At 38.8% G+C, this 19,919-nt stretch overlaps 1 protein-coding gene and 1 long non-coding RNA gene across 6 annotated transcripts in view; both read right to left on the reverse strand.

The window, feature by feature from the left end:
* The window catches only part of LOC134204733 (calbindin-32), a 277,167-nt gene that overhangs the window by 156,183 nt on the left and 101,065 nt on the right, over positions 1 to 19,919 (reverse strand). The window lies entirely within an intron of this gene.
* LOC134204741 (uncharacterized) lies at positions 14,053 to 15,208 on the reverse strand. Its single transcript, XR_009977952.1, has 3 exons — positions 15,126 to 15,208; positions 14,948 to 15,067; positions 14,053 to 14,889 (listed from the first exon to the last, which is right to left on the reverse strand). It is a non-coding gene; the product is annotated as an uncharacterized LOC134204741 (long non-coding RNA).

Here is a 19,919-nt window from a genome sequence, read left to right on the forward strand (position 1 = left end):
GTGGTTCAAAAATGTGTATCTACAAAGTTGAAATTTCATTTTATTGCTTTGGGCGTATCACATATTTCACCCACTAGATATGTGCACCGCTTTACTATCTTCTTCCGCTCGGTGCTTGTTTTATAAATGGTGCAAACGTGCGAAACCGGTCAGGATGTGTCGAACGAGCACATGATTCATGCGGTTTTCCTGATCTATAGATTGAGCAAACACCAAACGATGTTCATTGTCATCACACTATACTTCTCGTTGGTTGCCACTCGCTGCTCGACTGCGACTTGAAAGCGAATTGAAATTGACAGAACTATCTTTCATCTTCTGTGAACGATGCTCTCCAGCTGGAAATCACATTGGCAATCTGTTTTCTTTCGATTTAATCACATCGGATTGAAAGATTGGATCGTATTATATGTGAGTTAATAGAAGGCTATAGATGGAAAGAGTGGACTTATTGAATCATCTCTAATTAATAGCAATAGCTAGTTCGACGCTTTCATCAATAAACGTTTTCCAACCACGTCTAGCTCATGATAAACGATATTGATATCCACAATTGAAAGCATTCGAGCACGCCCTCATGTGACTTAATTTTCCGAGTTTACTGTCAAATTGGAAAGTTTGCTAACGGGACGGCTCTTAGTCAGTCTGGGAAGATAAAAACGGATTCAAAAGAAAATGTGTGGGTAATGTAACCCAAGCCACGCTTCGTTGAATCCTAAATCGAGCTCCACCTCTTAATCTAAATTTATGGCTTCCGTTCCAGTGCCAAGGTCTGTTCGCCCAACTGACTGGCTGGTGGATGGCAAATTCGACTGCAGTCCCGAATCAGCAAAGTGAGAACAAATGGTTTAATTTTGTAGAAAAATAAAGCATTATTCCGTTCGAGGTGGGTGGACTTGATGTTCATTGCAATGCAGTGCAGGCCTTTGCTTAAAAGATTTTGAACGTTGCAGTGATGATGATGCTGTTTTTTTCTCCGCATTTCCGGTTTGAATTTTTTGCCTTTAATTAGTGCTTAAAATAAAAATTGGAAGTGATTAGCAACATGCGAATCTATTATTTTTGGGATTTTCCGGATGTTGTGACCTGGATTACGAGATGTATAATTTGCTATATTATAGTTTTCCTAGGAAAATCTGTAATAACTTTATAAATAATTCATAAGAAAACAGAACTATTTGGCAGCTCATGGCTCGCAAGTCCAATTTGTATCACAAATTAGCTTCATCGCTTCTCATTGTATATCCTGCTTGTACTGCCATGAAAACAACACTCCTTTTCAATGAGAAGTTGAATATTTCACACCACTTCCAGCAACCGGAGCAGGTTGGTGGCTCTTGGTAGACTTTGACCACTTTCCTGGTGTCATTGGCGTGATTTTCTCATGTACATGTCGATATTACCAAGTAGCTGCTCATGAGAGACGAATGGGGTAAACGAAAGTCGTTCCTAATTGTAATTAAAGGTATGCGTTGAGAGATTAAAAGACGGAGAAATATGAAAATAATGTTTCACTAAATTAATAAAAACAATTAAAATTAAAGAGCTGAATAATTATTCAAATTTCAAATAATGATATAGTCACTCATGAAATGAAAAAAAAAAAACACTTCTACTTCAAAACGACCGTTATGGATTAGGTCTCCCAATTGACAAACAGACTTTTACTATGTATGAAATCTATTTTAGAATCTTTTTTATCACACTTATAACTGATTAAAACTGCGATTTTTTTGTGATCAATAACGGTTCTGAGAGATTTATTCTCTGCATTCTAATCAGCGAATACTATTATTCTACCAACTATGTTACAAAAAACACAACTTCAAACATATTCGTATTTATCGAAATTATTTAGAAATACCACATAACCCTAATTGCGAGAACCGTACAGTAAAGAGTCGAGGCTGCGACAAAATCAACAACATTGATTTTCCGAGACAAGAAAAAACATTTTTCGGGGGAACGAGGTCCAGCTGTTTTCGGAGCCGTATATTACACTGTTTGGGGGTCAATCATTATATCCAAGAAGTGGGCTGGGCGACACCGAGGGCTGCGAAAGGATTGCTGGTGTCATGCGTCGGTCGTCGACTGCGGGTACTGTTGCTGGGAAAATATGTGAGATCTGTTGCATGTGGCGTCATGCTCGGAGGGTTTGTATGAGAAATTTGTAGCGCCCGGAAATGTGTTATCGATATATGTACCGAACCGACGACGTTCGGAGAAACCCCGACTGCCGGGAAGCACATGGTTCGATCGAAAAATGTTTACCGTTGTTGCTTTTATAGTTATATGTCAGTATGTCAGCCCGTTATCGAGTCTGAAAGTAAGTTGAAACTTCTGCTCCTAATCATGACATGGGTAGACCTCAATTAAATTTTAATGGAAATCGGGAATTATTCATCCGAATCTAGCGCGGCATCAAATTTAATGAAAATATGGAGCTTTCGATGTTACAGTTAGTTCCAGGAAAAGGAAGGTTGGTTTATTTTCACCCTATGGTGAATGATGAAGCGGAACATTGATATGCCTCGGAAATATGTCATCGCATGGTCGTTTATGAAACTAACTTTTATGTTTTAATTCTCAGATTGGAGCAACACAACTTTTATTCCATCCATAATAGATATACTAGGGAGGAGGATGGTCCGGAACGGATCATTATTTTCGTGAAAAGTCAATGAATGAATGCCGAATGTTTTAGAAACTTCGGTTGTTATCTGAAATATTGGTCAAAAATTTGAAATTTGAATTAAATAATTCAAATAGAAATAATTACGTAGATGCGTTATTAAATTCGATGAGACATACAAAATCCTCTCCATCATAGCGCTTTTCAGAGACTTTACCGCAAGGCTGGATTTTCAGTGTTATGCTTTTGGATATTTTGAATTCAGGCACGTGTCCGATTATTGGATTAATTGGTGCAGATTATTACAGCTAGGCGAAACGCTCATGGCATTGTATGTTGCACGCAATTTCACCATCCTTAAGTTTTCATGACAAATTGTTCTAAAACGATCAGTTTGCCCTCGGATCACACTTTTGGTTATTCCCCCATGTCAAACTACTTCGCAATTTTCCGCTCGTGGCAGAAAGCAGAACTTGAGGGCACGAACGTCCCCGGGTTGTAAATCCCGTTTCTAAGTAATAAATTTTCATCAACATCGGCTTTTAGGGTGAAAAATGGAACCAGCACGTACCACCACCAGGGAGTACTGCGATAGGATTTTAATCTTGATTGATTATGTCAAGTGCTGCGTGACCTTGGTGCGTGCAAAACGATACGTCGATGAGAACTTATTACTGAAGATAGGAAATTGTTGCAGAGAATGAAGCGGCGTAAGAACACTTGCATAGGTTCAATGTTTTATAAGATATGGTAAAATACCTGTTGTATTAGCACTATATGAGATGCAGTTGCTGTACACCAGCGGTTCTCAACCTGGGGTACATGTACCCCTGGGGGTACTTTTGCTGGTCCCAGGGGGTACCTCGAACGAAAATGCGTAATGGCAGGTGTACTACAACTTCACTTCCACAAACACTTTTTGATCAAGTTTTGATAATTGTGTAATTTTTATTCCAAAACTTTGCATTGTACATGAAATGCATGACTATTAGTAAATCAAAACCTATTATATCCTGCCACAACAACCATTATTTAAGAGGCTTATTTTCAGTGTTGACAGTTGGTTTTTAATTTGAGAGGCATGACGACTTTTTCCGAAAAGCTAAATAGCTTCGTTGCAAGCAGAGTGTTGGTAAAATCATTCACAAATCTCAATTATCGAGCCCTTCCGCGCGAGCAAATTAGAATTAGAAGGAATGCATCATGTCTGAGATTTTTAAGCAAGTACGCATCGTTTCACTCATTTGCCAAAACATTATTTCGCTCCAAAAAGATTTTAAAATTAACTTGCAGGCAATTTATTGTTTACACACGCAAGAGTATCCATAATTCAATGCAACAAACGACAATTTACTCTTTTTAATAATAAAAAAAAGTACAAAAGAAAACCTACGATGATTCAAATGGATGATTCAACTCAGGTGTTTGGTGCGTTTCATATTACGGTTTATTTGGCTCGTTCATGAATTTTGAGATTTTGAGTTTTTATCAACACTGGTTTTAACCAGGGATTGAATTTATCATTTCATTATCATTTAGTATTCAGTCATACATACATTTTTCGGAATTCCGCCTCTGGAATGAGTTATTGGCTGAATACTAAATGATAATGAAATGATAACTTCAATCCCTGGTTATAACAGGCTTGGAAACCTCCTTTGAGGCCACTCGTAAGCTTCCTTTCGAGATGTTCGGAACCCTTCCTTCAAAACGCTTCTGTCAAATGGCTCAGAAGCCTCCTTTCACAAAAAAAAACGGAAGCTTCCTTTCCATAGGCTCTGAAGCCTCTTTCAAGAGGCTTAGAAGCCTCCTTTCAAGAGACTTAGAAACCTCTTTTCAAGAGGCTCGGAAGCCTCTTTTCAAGAAACTTTTTTCAAGAGGCTCTGAAGCCTCTTTCAAGCGACTTGGAAGCCTCCTTTCAAGAGACTCAGAACCCTCCTTTCAAGAGGCTAGAAAGCCTCCTTTCAAGAGGCTCGGAAGCCTCTTTTCAAGAAACGTGGAAGCTTCCTTTCAAGAGGCTCAAAAGCATCTTTCAAGCGGCTTAAAAGCCTCCTTTCAAGAGGCTCAGAAACCTCCTTTCTAGAAGCTTGAAAGCTCGGAAGCCTCTCACAAGCGGCTTGGAAGCCTCCTTTCAAGGGACTCGGAAACCTCAGCAGGCTCTGAAGGCTTTCAAGAGGCGCTGAAGCTCCCTTTCAAGAGACTCGAAAGCCTTCTTTCAAGAGACTCGAAACCCAAACAGCGAAAATTTCAGATAACTTTTAAAAGTACAATATATAATATTTTTCCGGACCGTTTTTAAGACCTATGTATTATGCTTATTTTCATTTACAGCGAAAAAATAGGGGGGTATCTCAACGAATGTAAAAGCTCAAAGGGGTACCTCTCCAGAAAAAGGTTGAGAACCGCTGTTTTAGGTGAAAATCACGTAAGCCTTAGGGGCAAGCCAGAGTTAACGTGACGAACGATGCTACGCGACGCACGTAAAAAATAACAATCATTACCAACAGGCTGTCAAATTGCACTGTCGCACCACAGTAGGACCAATCTTCAGAAAGACGGTCAAAAGCCACTTTTTCAAAGTCATCCAAATTAATAACTTGGGTCACGGATTATTAGTAGAATACTTGACGATGATGTAAACACAGTTTTTAGTCATTTTAAACGAATGGATCTTACCTTTACAGTCAATACAAGTTGAGCATGTTGTCGATTTTAAATTCTGTTAAATCTTGTAACATTTATCTAACTACTTCAATACGTTGTGATACATCGCTCAAACCTATTATATTTGGCACCATTACAAAGTGTAGTCCTAAAACTAATAGAGCCACGCATAAACGTTCATATTTTTTTTTTTTTGATCGCGCAGAAAGTACTTGGTCTTTATTATGTATAAAATTATTATTGTATTATCTTCTTGCTGTCTTCATTATGAAATTCAAATAGGTACCAATCGGTACCCATCAATGAAATTCGCACCACAGAGAAACAGACGTCTCACTTAGAATAAAATTCAATTAAAATCATCGTCACGAAAAAATTATCGCCTAATGCTGAATTCACTGTGAGTGAACAATCGGCAACCAGATGGCGATAGTGTGCAAACGTCAAACACAAGCATAATCGATGGAAGCACCATCAGTGGTCGATCAACCACCTACAAAAAATTTAATCTACCGTTGGAAAGGGCAACGGTGGAACGTATGTTGAGTAAGACGTCTGTTTATCTGTGTTCGCACTGTAGCTACATTTTTTTGTCAGGAATCCAATCCTGCAGAAATTAGGTTCCGCCACCCTCCGCCCGCTCAGTTATTTCAATTTTACTGACAGTGGTCGTTTCGGCAATACTAATCAATTTTGAGCAACGTACAATATGTTTTCTGTTCTCCTTCTTCTTCTCATTTGCCCCTATATAATGGTTCGACATCAGCTGAAAATTGTCTACGGTCGTACACTTATTACGTAAGCGTTATTTCTTGGTTTTTCAAGATCACCCCCTCCCATCATGTAAGATTTTTTACAGACAAATGTTTTTTTATTTATAAGTAAAACGACAGATTCCCCCTCCTCCTCAAAGAGCATACGTAATATGTGTACGGCCCCCTAGTACCATTTGTTCTTGTCTCACGCATACTTTTATGAAGGAAATTCCACGTGATCATGAGTTTTTACAGGCACTTGCGCTCTGAGATTTTGAAAATATTGTTAAAGAAAGTAGGACAAACTATCAAGTCATGTCATGTTTAGTCGCAATGGAGGGAGAGTATTTTATTTCATCCCCTACTTCTAATTTTCCATACTTACTCTGTAAAAAGATCATGAGTTTTTCACATGAACTGTAATATCAAGAAACGGTTTGCGGGACGGAACAAAACCTATTGTATATTGATATGGAAATGCTAATATCATCTTCCAAACTTAGACGTAGGGACACGGCAGGTATTTTCGTCTGTTCGTCATAGTCTCGAAAACCAATAAAAGAGACGCTTTTTTGTAAAACTCATACGTACCAAATCGTAAGCTCAGGAGAAACATTCTGCTATAGTGGAGTTCTAGCAAATGTACGTTGCTTTCGTTGGTTTTAGCCCCTATGACGATGGACGGAAATACCTGCCGTGTCCCTACATGTTCATGATAGAATTAGAGGCGAAAGTATAGAATTGATAGTTCCGTTAGGATACGGCAGGCATGAAGAATGTTTTTATAGAAGTCGATTTGAAAGCGAGCGGAGGGCAATATTTGTGATGGCACATATCATACGACCTTCCTTTTGCCAAGCCAAGCTGCCAAGCTTAACTTCACGTAGAAGTAACACACACACACATATATATGTTTACAATTTCTAATAATGGAATACATTTTTCGTTAGCACTGCAGTGAGGTGGCAGAAATTGGTAATTAATGGTAGCAGTTAATAGGGTAAGGGAGGTATTTTGGACCACCAGTTCGACGTCTCATATTTTGAACCACTGAGTGCAAATTCCTCTTAGTGGTCTATAACATAAGAGCCCCGGTACGGGTGGTCCAAAATACATCCTTTACTCTACCTGTGAAAGTGCTCATAGAAGTAGAACTCTACACTAGCGGCGCCAGCCATTGATATTTGATGAGGCACCACTTGGTGCAAGCACGTTGTCTTTGAGAACGTTAGCGTGCTTACGACGACTGGTGCCCCACCTCTCGTTCCGATAGTGGAACTCTAGCTTACGGGTCGGTGATACCGAGAAGATGAACCATCCATTCAATGAAATATCATAATATGTGGCCTGCTAGACCATTTTATTCACTTCTAACATTTTTGACCGTCTTTTTTTGGAATTGGTCCCACTGTGCACACGTCGCGTTTACTCTGGCTTGCCCCTAAGTGATTTTCACTTAGAATGCGAATCTGTGAGATAATCAGGTGGACTACGTGAATTTCAGGTAATGATTACCGCAATTGGTTGTGGAAGAAATCTACGTGAGTTTTTAGGTGACAATCACTGGTCATGTAAGTTTCACCTGAACTTTCTGAAGAAGTTGCAACTACGTGTTCACGTAAAATGTACCTGAATTTTCAGGTGGAAACAACAAGCAGTTTTTTTGCGTGTACCTTGCTGAGTTGGAAAAGTATCTGCCAACCAGTGATGAACATGCCGTGGTGGCCTCCTTGGATCTTTCCAAAGCCTACGATACCACTTGGAAATATGCAATTTTGCGCAGCTTGGAGTCGTGGCGGATACGTGGTCGTATGATAAATCTGCTGTTGGTTATAGATAAGTTTTCTGTTACGTTTTCTGAACGTTTCAAGTAACCGTAGAGAGACAGTTGTCAAGCGAGCATCCACTAGAAAACGGAGTACCACAAGGTTCAGTTCAAACACTTACACTGTTCCTCATCGCAATGCAACACATTTTCTGAGTTATACCAAGAATAGTCAACATATTGTTGTACGCGGACGATATTCTCATTGAAGTAATGGCAAGAAAAACGAGGGGCATCACCGAAAACAACATGCCGCTGTCAAGGTTGTCAACAAATGGGACAGAAGTGTTTGTTCTACCATATCACCATCGAAGTCACATACTTTTCTACTGCAGCCCAAATGCACGCCGAGAACCTTCGTCTCAAATTTCTATCAATCAAGTCCGGTTTAGAATCTTAGGTGTAACCCTAGATCGAACCTTGACGTGCAAGCCTCATTGCCGAGTTATGAAGAAAGCCTGCGCATCTCGGTTGAGAATTCTGCAGATGATCGGAGCCACTCCCACGTGGCAACCGTCTATCTCTGCTGCAGGTTGGATCAGCACTAATAACCGCAAAACTGATACATGGCATTGAACTAGTGAGTAGAGCTCGCCCCCGCATTCAATAAAATGATCCGCTATGCCTCTGGAGCATTAGTTACTAGTTCTACAAACTCGGTAATGGCCGAGGTAGGTACATTGCCCTTCGAACTGCTCGCTACACAGGCAACAGCTCAGATGGCTATACGACTACAGTCCAAACATACCAGCCATGCTGTAGCACTCATTCAACGAACATCTGGGCTCAGAAGTTATGGCCAAAATTCATTTTTGCCTTCTCGTATACTAAGTATACGTAAAGGCTATATGATCGCTCCAAACACAAACTTTTTATAGATGACCCAGAGACCCATAGTAGTAAAAGCCCATGTAGCAAAAGTGTCACTCATTTTTCGGGCACTTTTCCTCAACCGATTTGCTCGCAATAAATTGCATTCGACGCAGACTTCTAGCCGATTGTTTCCTATTTAAAATTGGCCGGATCGGACTAAAGGATAGGAAGTTATGGCTATTTTTTAAATGCACGATAAAGGCGCCATCACCGCTAGGTGGATTAATCTGTTTTTTTTTATTAAAGGAGGAGCCTCCGCCGAATTGTGACTGTTGCGGATCGGTATTGGACATGAAGCACTTGATTCTTGAGTGCAGAAAGTTTGACGAAGCACAAAGAAATTACGACATCGATACGAGTTTACATGACGCTCTGGATAACAGCAATGCGAAATCGACGAGAATGTTAAACTTCTTTCGTGAAACTGATCTATACAACAAAATACAGAAAATTTGCAAGGAGCAAAGCGACAGCGCAGAAATCGACAATACTACACTAAGTCTTTCCCCAATGTCGGCTGTTGCCGGCAATTCTGGAAGCGAAAGAGTAGTCTCGGCAATGGCTGGCACTGTTGGGTAAGACATCCCACAGGTCAGAAAACTTGTGTTCCTTAATCCAAGCAAATACTGCCGCGAATTCTTTTCAGGTAATCTACAATGCTGGAGCAAAGCTTCATAGTCGGCCCTGTCCTACGGGACACTCCGGCGGCTGATAAGGTACCGCCAGCGATAGTAACAGATGAAGAAATTAAAGGAAACGCAAAATGAAGTACAAGTACATTAATGGAATAGGAGAACAACGAGAGACAAGATCATCACTCTACCTATAATGCAGAAGCTCAGACACGAATGCACCCTTCCGGTGTGAAGTGCCCCAAATTTTAAACAAAATAGAAACCATAGACATTATAATAACTAGACCACTTGAGCGTCACTTTTTGAGGTTTATATCAACAGTAAGGTCGTCTTCAGTGAGACGCTGAAGACGACCTTACTGTTGAGGTCGAAATACGTATCTGTCAAGGTACAATCAAGTGGTGGAATTAAATGGGAAGGTACAAACTCGTCTTATGACAAGTGAAGACATTCCACTAAAAAGCTCAAAATAATTTTCTTAAGGATCATTCTTGTTTATATGCAAAAGTATGTTTTGCCAAAAGATATGGACATTCTTGGAATAGAATACTTTTTACCCGCAAACTCTCAAAGAACATTAAAAAAAAGACTACAAAAAATTATTTGACGTATAGGGAATATTTCGAAAGTGATTGGGAAGTACTCCTAAAATTAGTATTCTGCTTGTTCTCTTGGTGTAAATGTATTGTTTTTTGCTTTTGTCGATTTTGTTTTGCTCAGTGTCGGAATTTGTTATTTTTGCAGATAAATTTAAAACATAATTTCGATTAACGAAATGGTACGAAAATTCGCAAAACGTTTTCTTTAAACATTAGCTTGGAAGTATAGGTTTTGGTATTTTAAGTAAAAAGTAATTCAGTGAGTTAATGATTTTCTGAATGTAGAGTAGCCTTTCAACTATTTTATTCACATCATGTTCCTTTTTTGTATGGTATTCCTAGTTTTTTGCTTGAATGTGTAGCACGAGTGATTATGTTATCCTTCCATCCCGGAGTATGCATGACTTCACGAAAGGCAATCAGCTGACCCAACGATTTCCCGTTTAGCCAACGAACCGAGCGTGATGATAATGAATTTAGGACCAATTTACACGTGGGACATGCATTCATGGAGCTACCTTGCACATGCTATCTAAGCCCGTGTTAAGTGATAGAAATCGTTGTGCCAGACTAAGTGTTTCCGTTTGATGAAACTGAAAGACTGCAACACTCTAGTGTTGAACCATGTAAGAATGCACAACAGTATAATAACTCGTTGTACAGCTATATGTTTGTTACTGTTGTGGAATAAAGTAATTAAAAATATCACAAATTGCATGACTATTGCAACTATGAAAAAGATTAAATTAGATAAACAGTTCACATTAATTTATAAAAGTGGTAAAGACTTATCATTCCACCTTCCAGATCGGGACTCCTACATGACGCTGTTTGTGGTTTGTTTCACACCAGCAGGGCGACGACGACCACGGTAACGTAAATACGTGACAGCCCCGAGTGAGTCGTGTGTGTTGAAATATTCACCAGACTATCATCAATCATGATGTGCCTCTATGTAGGCTTTTTTTTGTCTTCCATGCACAATTAAATTATCCTTAAAGCTTTCCATTATGTTATGTATGACATGTATTCTAGGGGTGCATAAACATATTTTATATATTATTGGTTTGTGATTATCATTATGAATAATTTCAATATCCCGTGCAGTTAAAGTTTTTGATTACCTGCAAAAAAGAGGTTCAATTTTCATGGAATGATTTCATCGCTCCAGTCTTTTAACCTAAGCTAAACATGAGGGGTAAGCGATTGCTTCAAATCCAGTTTGAACAAAGAAAAAAGAAAATTTTAAAGAAATTCGTCCATACAACGGTGAACAATATTGCATTGTTGGTGATGGCGATTCATCATCGTGCCAAATGTATATCTATTTTGTCTACTTTTGATTTAATCAGAGGATTAGGCAAAACGACTATATCGGCAATAAACTATTATGCTTCGACATCCCTCTGAAAGAACAGTTTTTTTATATCAGCTTTAACTAACTGCACCGTGATTTCTGGGGTAACCACAATCCTTTATAGTAGATGATGTTCATAATAAACTTTTCGCGTTTTCCCAATTTGGTTGAATTAGGACTCCTACCGAGGATATTCTAAGACATTAAGACCATCGTACAATTACTGTGTGTAACCGTATTTCATAAGAACTTGCGTAGAACATAAAAATACACACAATCAATTTAATTCAAACAATCGTTTAATTTTTTATCGTTAGAAATTTTCTTAGCGGTACTATTGTTTGTCTTTGGTAACTCTATTCATTATTGAAAAAAATTTGGTCTCTCCTTATCTGAATCGTGCTTGTGCAGTCGGTCCCCACTACTATATACCTTTCAATTCCATTCTATCTTGTTTTTATCTTTCTGGAGAGAACGCCAACAAGTCTTATCGTTTGTTCTGAATTGTTTTCTCAGCCTTCCTGTATTTGCTTCGCTTTGCATTCTCACTTTCATCAACAGGAAATGTAAAAAAATCTTTTGGTGCCTACTCTTACGTACTCCGGTGAACACCGAAGAAAATAGTTTGATCTTGACTCAGTCATATTGTAAATGACACACAGAAGCAGTAGCACAAAAAATGCCAGATAAAGCAAGTTAACATCCAACACAATTGATAGTCGTCCATTGTTTGGCACAAACTAGGTACTATGTTAGTCTCCTTTTTGTAGTTCTTTTGAGGAAAATAAACAACCGGCATTTTGTCATGACTGTAAAAAAACAGTAACTGATGAAACGTTTAGGAAAAAGCAATTTCACACTGTGTTGGGTTTAGCATGACAGTGCTAAATGAAGATGGTACCTCTCTGATTCACCCATATGCAAACCATATTTGATCAGCTAAGTGGAGTTTGTTTGTTCTAGCTGTGGTTTGTGTGAGCGCGAAGAAAAACCTAGAAAAAAAAACGAGAGTTTGCTATCTGTCAAGGAAAACGACATGAATTTGACTGTGAAGGATATGTATCTTGGAGCGAATGCTTCCCTAAAAGCACCTTCACTGAATGACGGTACGGGCACGGTTTTGCATGAGGATAAAAAGTGACCCCATAGTATAGAATCCTAGGCAGTCACTTTATATTAATGCGAGCAATTGTTTATTTTGACCACTATGAAAGCATTACTCTGGGATGCTGAGATTTTTGTTTATGACCAATGGTACTTATGAACGAACGCAAAAAATCATAGTTCCTATGGTGAAGGTGAATCCGTAGGAAAAATAGCGGCTTTCTTTGACATTGGTGGTGGTGGTCAAAGCCATACTTAACCTTAAAACAAGATATATATGTTGGCCTGAGACTTCCGAACGACGTGAATTAGTTACAAAAACCTTCCACGAGCTACCTCATTGTATTGGATATTATGACGGTACTGAAATCAAGCTCGCTGAAAATCCTTTTCATGACCCAGAGGAATATTTTTCACGTAAGCATATATATTCTCACCTGTCATAAGACGAGTTTCAACAATCCCATTGAATTCCACCACTTAATTGTATCCTGACAGATACGTATTTCGACCTCAACAGTAAGGCCGTCTTCAGTGTCTTGTACTTGACTCGACTTACTCGACGAGTCGAGTCAAGTACAAGACACTGAAGACGGCCTTACTGTTGAGGTCGAAATACGTATCTGTCAGGATACAATTAAGTGGTGGAATTCAATGGGATTGTTGAAACTCGTCTTATGACAGGTGAAAACATTCCACTAAAAAGCTCAAAATAATTTTCTTATCAAAATATATATTCTGTTAAGAAAATTATTTTGAGCTTTTTAGTGGAATGTCTTCATTTGTCATAAGACGAGTTTGTATAATCCCATTTAATTCCACCACTTAATTGTATCTTGACAGATACGTATTTCGACCTCAACAGTAAGGCCGTCTTCAGTGTCTCGTACTTGACTCGACTTAGTCGAAGAAGCCTTACTGTTGAAGACGGCCTTACTGTTTAGGTCGAAATACGTATCTATCAAGATACAATTAAGTGGTGGAATTAAATGGGATTGTACAAACTCGTCTTATGACATGTGATATATATTCTTTGAAAGTACAAGCAGTTTGTGACTAAAAATTCGACATATGGTGCTTAGTTATCCTGAGAGCGTGCACGATAGTAGAATTTTCAACAACTGCGAACTATCAACAAAACCTTTGGATTATTTTTCAGGAGCTGAATGGCTTGCGGGTGATAGTGCCTATAAGTTAACAACAACCGTTATCACACCCTGTAGATTCAATCCTACAGAAAGGACCACTGATGACAGGAACCAGCCCAACAAAACTTTAAGCAAATATCGCATTCACATTGAACATTGCTTTGGATTGATGAAGGAAAGGTTCAATAGTTTGAAAGAACTAAAAGTTTCAGCTAAAAATGGTGAGAGCATCAAGCAAGCATGTCGTTGGATTTTAGTTTGTGTTATTATTCAAAACATTTTGATAGAGTCAGGTGAGGGAGAGGATAACTTTGAACCACCAGAAGCTGCACACGACAACGAGGAACAGGAAGGGGAAGTGAACGTTACGGCCACACTCAACGAAGGTGAACTTAAACGCCGATCTTTGTTGGAAATAATCAAAGAACTGCAGGAAAAGTAATCATTTATTGTGGTTTATTGATTAATCAATTGTCTTAGTTCAAGAGTTGAGCAATTAAGCATGATTATTTGATTTAAAAATCAAGTTCGTACTTCTTAATCCTTTCCATACACTCCACGTCCAATTTCATTCTGATTACTGCAAGTCTTTCTTCCTTGTCCAATTCAAATTTTCTTATTTTCATCTGTTGCTGCAATTCAATTTTTTTCAACTCAATTTAATTTTTCATCTGCAATTTAGCCAACTGTAGTCTTTCCTCATCCAATTGCATCTGCTTATTCCATTTTGTGTCTTCGAACTTCAGCTTTTTCTCTTGTAGTCCACCAAAAAAGAAATGGATCCAGAATTAGATGTTGCTTTATTCCTCTTCAAAGGCTGCTTTTTTAACTGGTTCTTGAATGCCATAAAACTCATTCCGCTGGTACTCGGCTGTGCAGTCGGATCCGGTATATCATCAGAATCTTGCTCAACCACTTGCTCTTCAATTACCTCTTCGACGTAGGTAACTTCTTGATTAGTTCCTTCGAATTGGCCCACAACATCCGTTCCATTGATGCATTCTTCATAGTTGCTGCTTGATGTGTCAATCACAACGACCGGGTTGACAGTTTTCCGCAGACCGAAAGTTTACTCCAGAATCTGCCAATGAGGGCATATTTTATGAATATACTCCGACACACTCGATTCATTACCCTCCGCCAAAAGGCCAGCCCCAGTCTGACCTCTCCACGATTTTGCTTTCAGATATGACGTCTTTAAATTACGCATTTTACTCTTCATCACCGTCCAGCTCAGAGCTTGAATGGATGGTACCTTCTCAGCAATCTTCTTATGAAAGTATTGGGCAGTAGGTTTCTGTAGAACGATATGAAAACATAACTTAATCCGCTAACAGCAACCAGCTCTATTATACCTCAAACGCCTCCTGGTTTTGTTTGACTTCCTCCATAACAGTTCCTAAAAATTCTGTTGTTTCGGCTCCGGTCCAATTTTGGGACGGATTCAACCGCTAACGCTTTCTTTTGTCACTTATCTAAAAAATGAAATTCGCAGTTCAAACTACAGTTAAAGCGAAAACAAAGTATTAATACCTCATCAATGGCTGGAAAGTAAAGCAGTAACTGAAGAATATTATAAGACAACAGTTGACAGTTTGTTGACAAGCACTTTTAGAAGCGAGGGGCGCGTTGATGAATCAGTGTATGTGACATAAATTTAGACTTCTATTGTCGGAGTAGCACCAAATAAGTATTCGGAAATAGAGACTTGAAAATCGAACTTTCTTCCGAAGTTTAATTTGTCAAACTAAATGATGCGTTGTTTAGCGTATCTTTATGCGAATTCAACGCAGGACTTCTGAAGTTGGGTAACGAGGCTGTATCTTGAGAAAAATCCATTTTCGGTAGAAAATCTCTACTAACATTCTATCGGTTGGACAACACTTAGGCTTTGATCCGATTTGCGATTTAAATAAATGAGCTTTAAAGCGACAGTTTAATAATTTCCCAATAACCCTGTTTGCAGAGCAACTTTTGACAGATATCGAATATTTTTTTATAGATGTTTTCTTGCTCTTGCTGGGTAACACCAGCCATTCTTATGATAGAGTGATTTTAAACTTAGAAGAACTGCCACTTTTAAATTTAATTCGGTTTTAACTCGCGAATCGCACCGGAGCCTTAGTGGGGTAAGAAGAACAGCATCAAAGCAGGTATCGTTCAAATGCCATGCACAGCTCAACACAAATGCCTCGATATTTAGCAACAATTTTTCGAACAAAACTCGCTGTCTTTACTATTTATACAAAAAAATACCATAATAGCCTGCTCTGAGATAAAAAGTAAAAAACTACAAAGACTAACTTGGGACTATTATGGGTAGTATGGTGGTGAAGAGGAAAGGTTGATGCGTATTCACCGTCTCTATCAAGGTATGTCAGCAATTACTTCAATCAGTGATGAAAAAAGAAAGCATTAAAAATAAATTTTTATTCGCGTTATGCGTAACATTTGATAGTACCCACCCTCTCTCCCACCTTTTGGTGTTACAAAATATAACGCAAGTTGGACCTATCACCTCCCACCAAAAGCGTTACGTAATTTGTGAACAGACCCTTAAAGATCTGATAAGAGAATTCTAAGTTTTGTATATAACAATATCCGTACTAATTGTTAAAATAGAAGTTGCATAGATCACATCGCTTCCATTATGAATCCCGATCTATGTTTCTGATTACCCCACCCAACTAACACATATTCCTGCCTGTGGTAATTTTGGAGATGCAGAGGTATTCCTTTCCTTTCCCAACTGACTGTAAGGACTTCGCCGGCGCCGTTATTGATCAAAATTCGAGAGCACTTCGAGAATAGATGGTAAATCCCAACCACTATTCACTTGGATCGAAGTGCAATTCGCACCAGCTCCGATCAATCACGGAGTAGCAACCATTGATATGTACAGTCAGTCTAAGCTAAGCTAAGCTAAAGCTAATGGTACTTATGAACGAACGTAAAATATATGTTTGCCATGATCGATAAAAAGCTCTCTCATTAATCGAAGTGGCACCTGCAAACTTTATGTCGTCCATTTTGTAGCCTTGTCTTGTGCGTAAGAAAAACCTAATAAGTTAATTTGACACAATCTTAAACAGTATAACGTATACACATTTACACACCAATTTAATTGAAAGAATGTAGCTTTCTTTTCAAGAAAAATGTATTAAAAACGCAATCAGAAAATTCTTTTTTTTTATACCAGTTCATTTATTTGGTAGGCTAAGTCGTGTGTGACACTTTGCGGAGCCGCAATTCTCAAGTATGATATTTTTACATGGTATATCATCTTATCTTAACAGTTAGTTGGGAGGGGACATAGACTATAATACTCGTGGCGACTCAAGGTTAAAAAACTTAATACAGGACGGACGGGGTAGGGATTTGGGTTTAGGTTATTTCAGCTGCTCATCCGGGCGTTTGACGTTGAACGTTGAAAACGATTTTGCGTGGCGTCGTGCTCGATTTTGGTTCGTCAGGGAGCATCTTCCGGATGGCCAGAGCTTCGGGGACAGAAAATTCTTGTGAAACAGAAGGGGCATTCCCGTTTTACTCCCGTCGTGCAGCGGCTCTTTCGTCTTGATTTTTCACCTGGTAGATGTTTATGCGCTTGAAATCAATTAGTGACATTGTCTGCTCTTGAAACCTATGAGGTGCTCTGGGGAACCCGTAGGAGAGGACATGTTCATGTTTATATCAACAAGTTTTCATGTTTATATAAACATGTACGGTGCAGCTCTATCTTCTCCATGTAATAGATGGTTTTAAAATCGATTTAGAGCAGATTGTCTACACTGGCTCATGCAAAATGCCGCAGGAAATCTATCAGGACTATACACAATTATGGCTTTCGGTTACTCATTCTTTATGACAAGTCTTCAAATGTCACCATCGCTTGAATTTGATGGCCGCAAGTCTTCAAATAGATGGTTATGCGCTTGAAATTGTTCTTCATTTGAAATAGATTACTAATCACATTGGCCATTTCTAGATGCTCTGAAGTGCCCCGATTCACCCGTAGGTGAGCACATTCCATTCTAACATCAAACCTTCATAAGTCGATGTTCCATGAGCTAAGTTAAGTCATATTGAAAAATATTTTCTGGGCTACTGTGATGGTTCCTTCAAACAGCTCTCCAAGGATTTTCTATTTGCCATTTCGATATTTCTCACTTAACTTTTCAAAAGGACCTAAGTAACATTTTTTTCATGAATTAATTTGAATAGCGCAATCAACAGAACAACATGAAAGCTTTTGATTGCAGTACTCAAATTAATTCATGAAAAAAATGTTACTTAGGACCTTTTGAAAAGTTAAGCGAGATTTCTATTAGTAGACGATCCCTGCAATATCGACTCATAGAGGTTTGAGGTTTTCACCGATCGCCAGGGGAAGTGATAAGAATGACTCTTTCTTCGGGTCCCGTGTAGGTTGTAGATATTAAGTTCGGAATGAATGACCTATTTGATAAAAAAAAGAACATGAGTAAACCCAACCAATCTTCAAAGAGCATCCTCTTTTGAGAATGATTCGCAAAAGAATGCTTTGAAAAAAATGATTTAATTTGGGATAAATTTACATCCTCGCTTTCGATTGCTCCTTTGCACACTTGATTGGTAAGGTAATATCGCATCATTGATTCAAATCATTTCAGGCGATAATCAACCGGAAGATGTCGAAGCATCAAATTGCCCTTTGAAAGCATGAAACTCGCAGGTGGCTATGTGGTTATGTGGCTAGTGGTGTCATATTCGATTGTGTCAATCTCTTGAGTGAGAGTTTGATTCTCTCGTCGAACTTTCTCGTTTTTTTTTATATTTTACTAGCAGACCCGACGAACTTCGTTTCGCCTAAAATTGATTATTTCTCGAGTTATGCAGAAATTTCGGTTTCATTTGTATGGGAGCCCCCCTTTCCAAAGGAGGGAGGGGTCTCGAACCATCTTAAGAACCTTCCCCGACCCCAAAAACCCCTGCATATAAATTTTTACGCCGGTCGGTTCAGTAGTTTCGGAGTCTATAAGGAACAGACAGACAGAAATTCATTTTTATGTATATAGATTATATGGATATGATTCGAGTGTTAGGACATGGTAATGCTGTGTCGAATGAGGGTACTAACTGTATATGTTGAAGAAAAACTTCTAGCTGAGAGCACCAGCAAAAAATGTAGACAACAACCTTCCGAGCACCAAATCTATAAAGCTGATCGTAATGAAACTGACGATTCTATCTGTTGCACGAAACCTAATGCTATTTATGTTGAAACTTTCATCATGTAAGAATTGTGGTTGGGAACATATGCGAAAACCTGGAACTGCGCAAATTTATGGAAACCGGATAATTAGAGTGAAGAGTAGTGGAATGGAATTATGTTTGACTGGTTTGAAATGTTAGTTGGCACCCGATGTACTAAATATTTTCATATTCGGGAAAATAACATCGGAAGCATCAGCAACACATTTGGAAGAGCCATAAAATGTAAAATAAGTAGGGCAATTAATTTTTCAACACAATTCATTGAAGTTTTGGTCTTCGGACCTCGCACTTTGTTTCAAATGTAATTTTTCCTTTTACAGAAGCAAAATATGACACAATATCCAGTTGCTAACAACAATCGTCTTCGCGACGTAACAACGAAGTGGAAAGCAAACCGGTTACTAATAATACGCACCACGTGTTTGCCTTTATCTAGGATCCAATGAAAGGATTCAAATCAATGATGCAGTATTTTCCAAAATGATGCAAGTACATCAAAGCAATGATCACTTAACAAATAGGGAGCATTCATTCTCCTGCTCCTTGGATTTTGCATCAATGCAACGAATTGCAAAGGAACTTTTGAAGACTGAACCCAACCGAGCGTAATGCTATGGTAAGAACACGTAAATGACCCCTTCTATTTGTTCTCTGGGAGAATCTTATAGATTTCACGAGCGGCCAATTGAGATGGTAAACGCACACTCATCTACTTGATAGAAAATCATGAAGTAAGAGCTACCGCACAGCAGATTATAAAGCAATAATGATAATGTCCCTTTCAATGGACTCCCCGAGGCACTCCACAATTACCGAAACTGGCCCTGGGGCTCCCCCTGGTTGATATTAAATTTCAAGAGCATAACCATCTATTTGATGGATAATGATAACGAAAGAGCCGCTACACGGCATATCGCGGTATAAAAATAAAAATGTATCCTTGTACAAGTTCCCCGGAGGCACCTCATAGGTTTCAAAAGTGGCCAATGCACTATGGGGCGGCTCCATACAAGTAGGTGGCCGAAAATATTTTCATTTCATTTCTGCAATATTTCACACTTATATCGTAGATTA

The sequence above is a fragment of the Armigeres subalbatus genome, unplaced genomic scaffold (assembly GCF_024139115.2).
Source record: "Armigeres subalbatus isolate Guangzhou_Male unplaced genomic scaffold, GZ_Asu_2 Contig857, whole genome shotgun sequence".
Taxonomy (NCBI): domain Eukaryota; kingdom Metazoa; phylum Arthropoda; class Insecta; order Diptera; family Culicidae; genus Armigeres; species Armigeres subalbatus.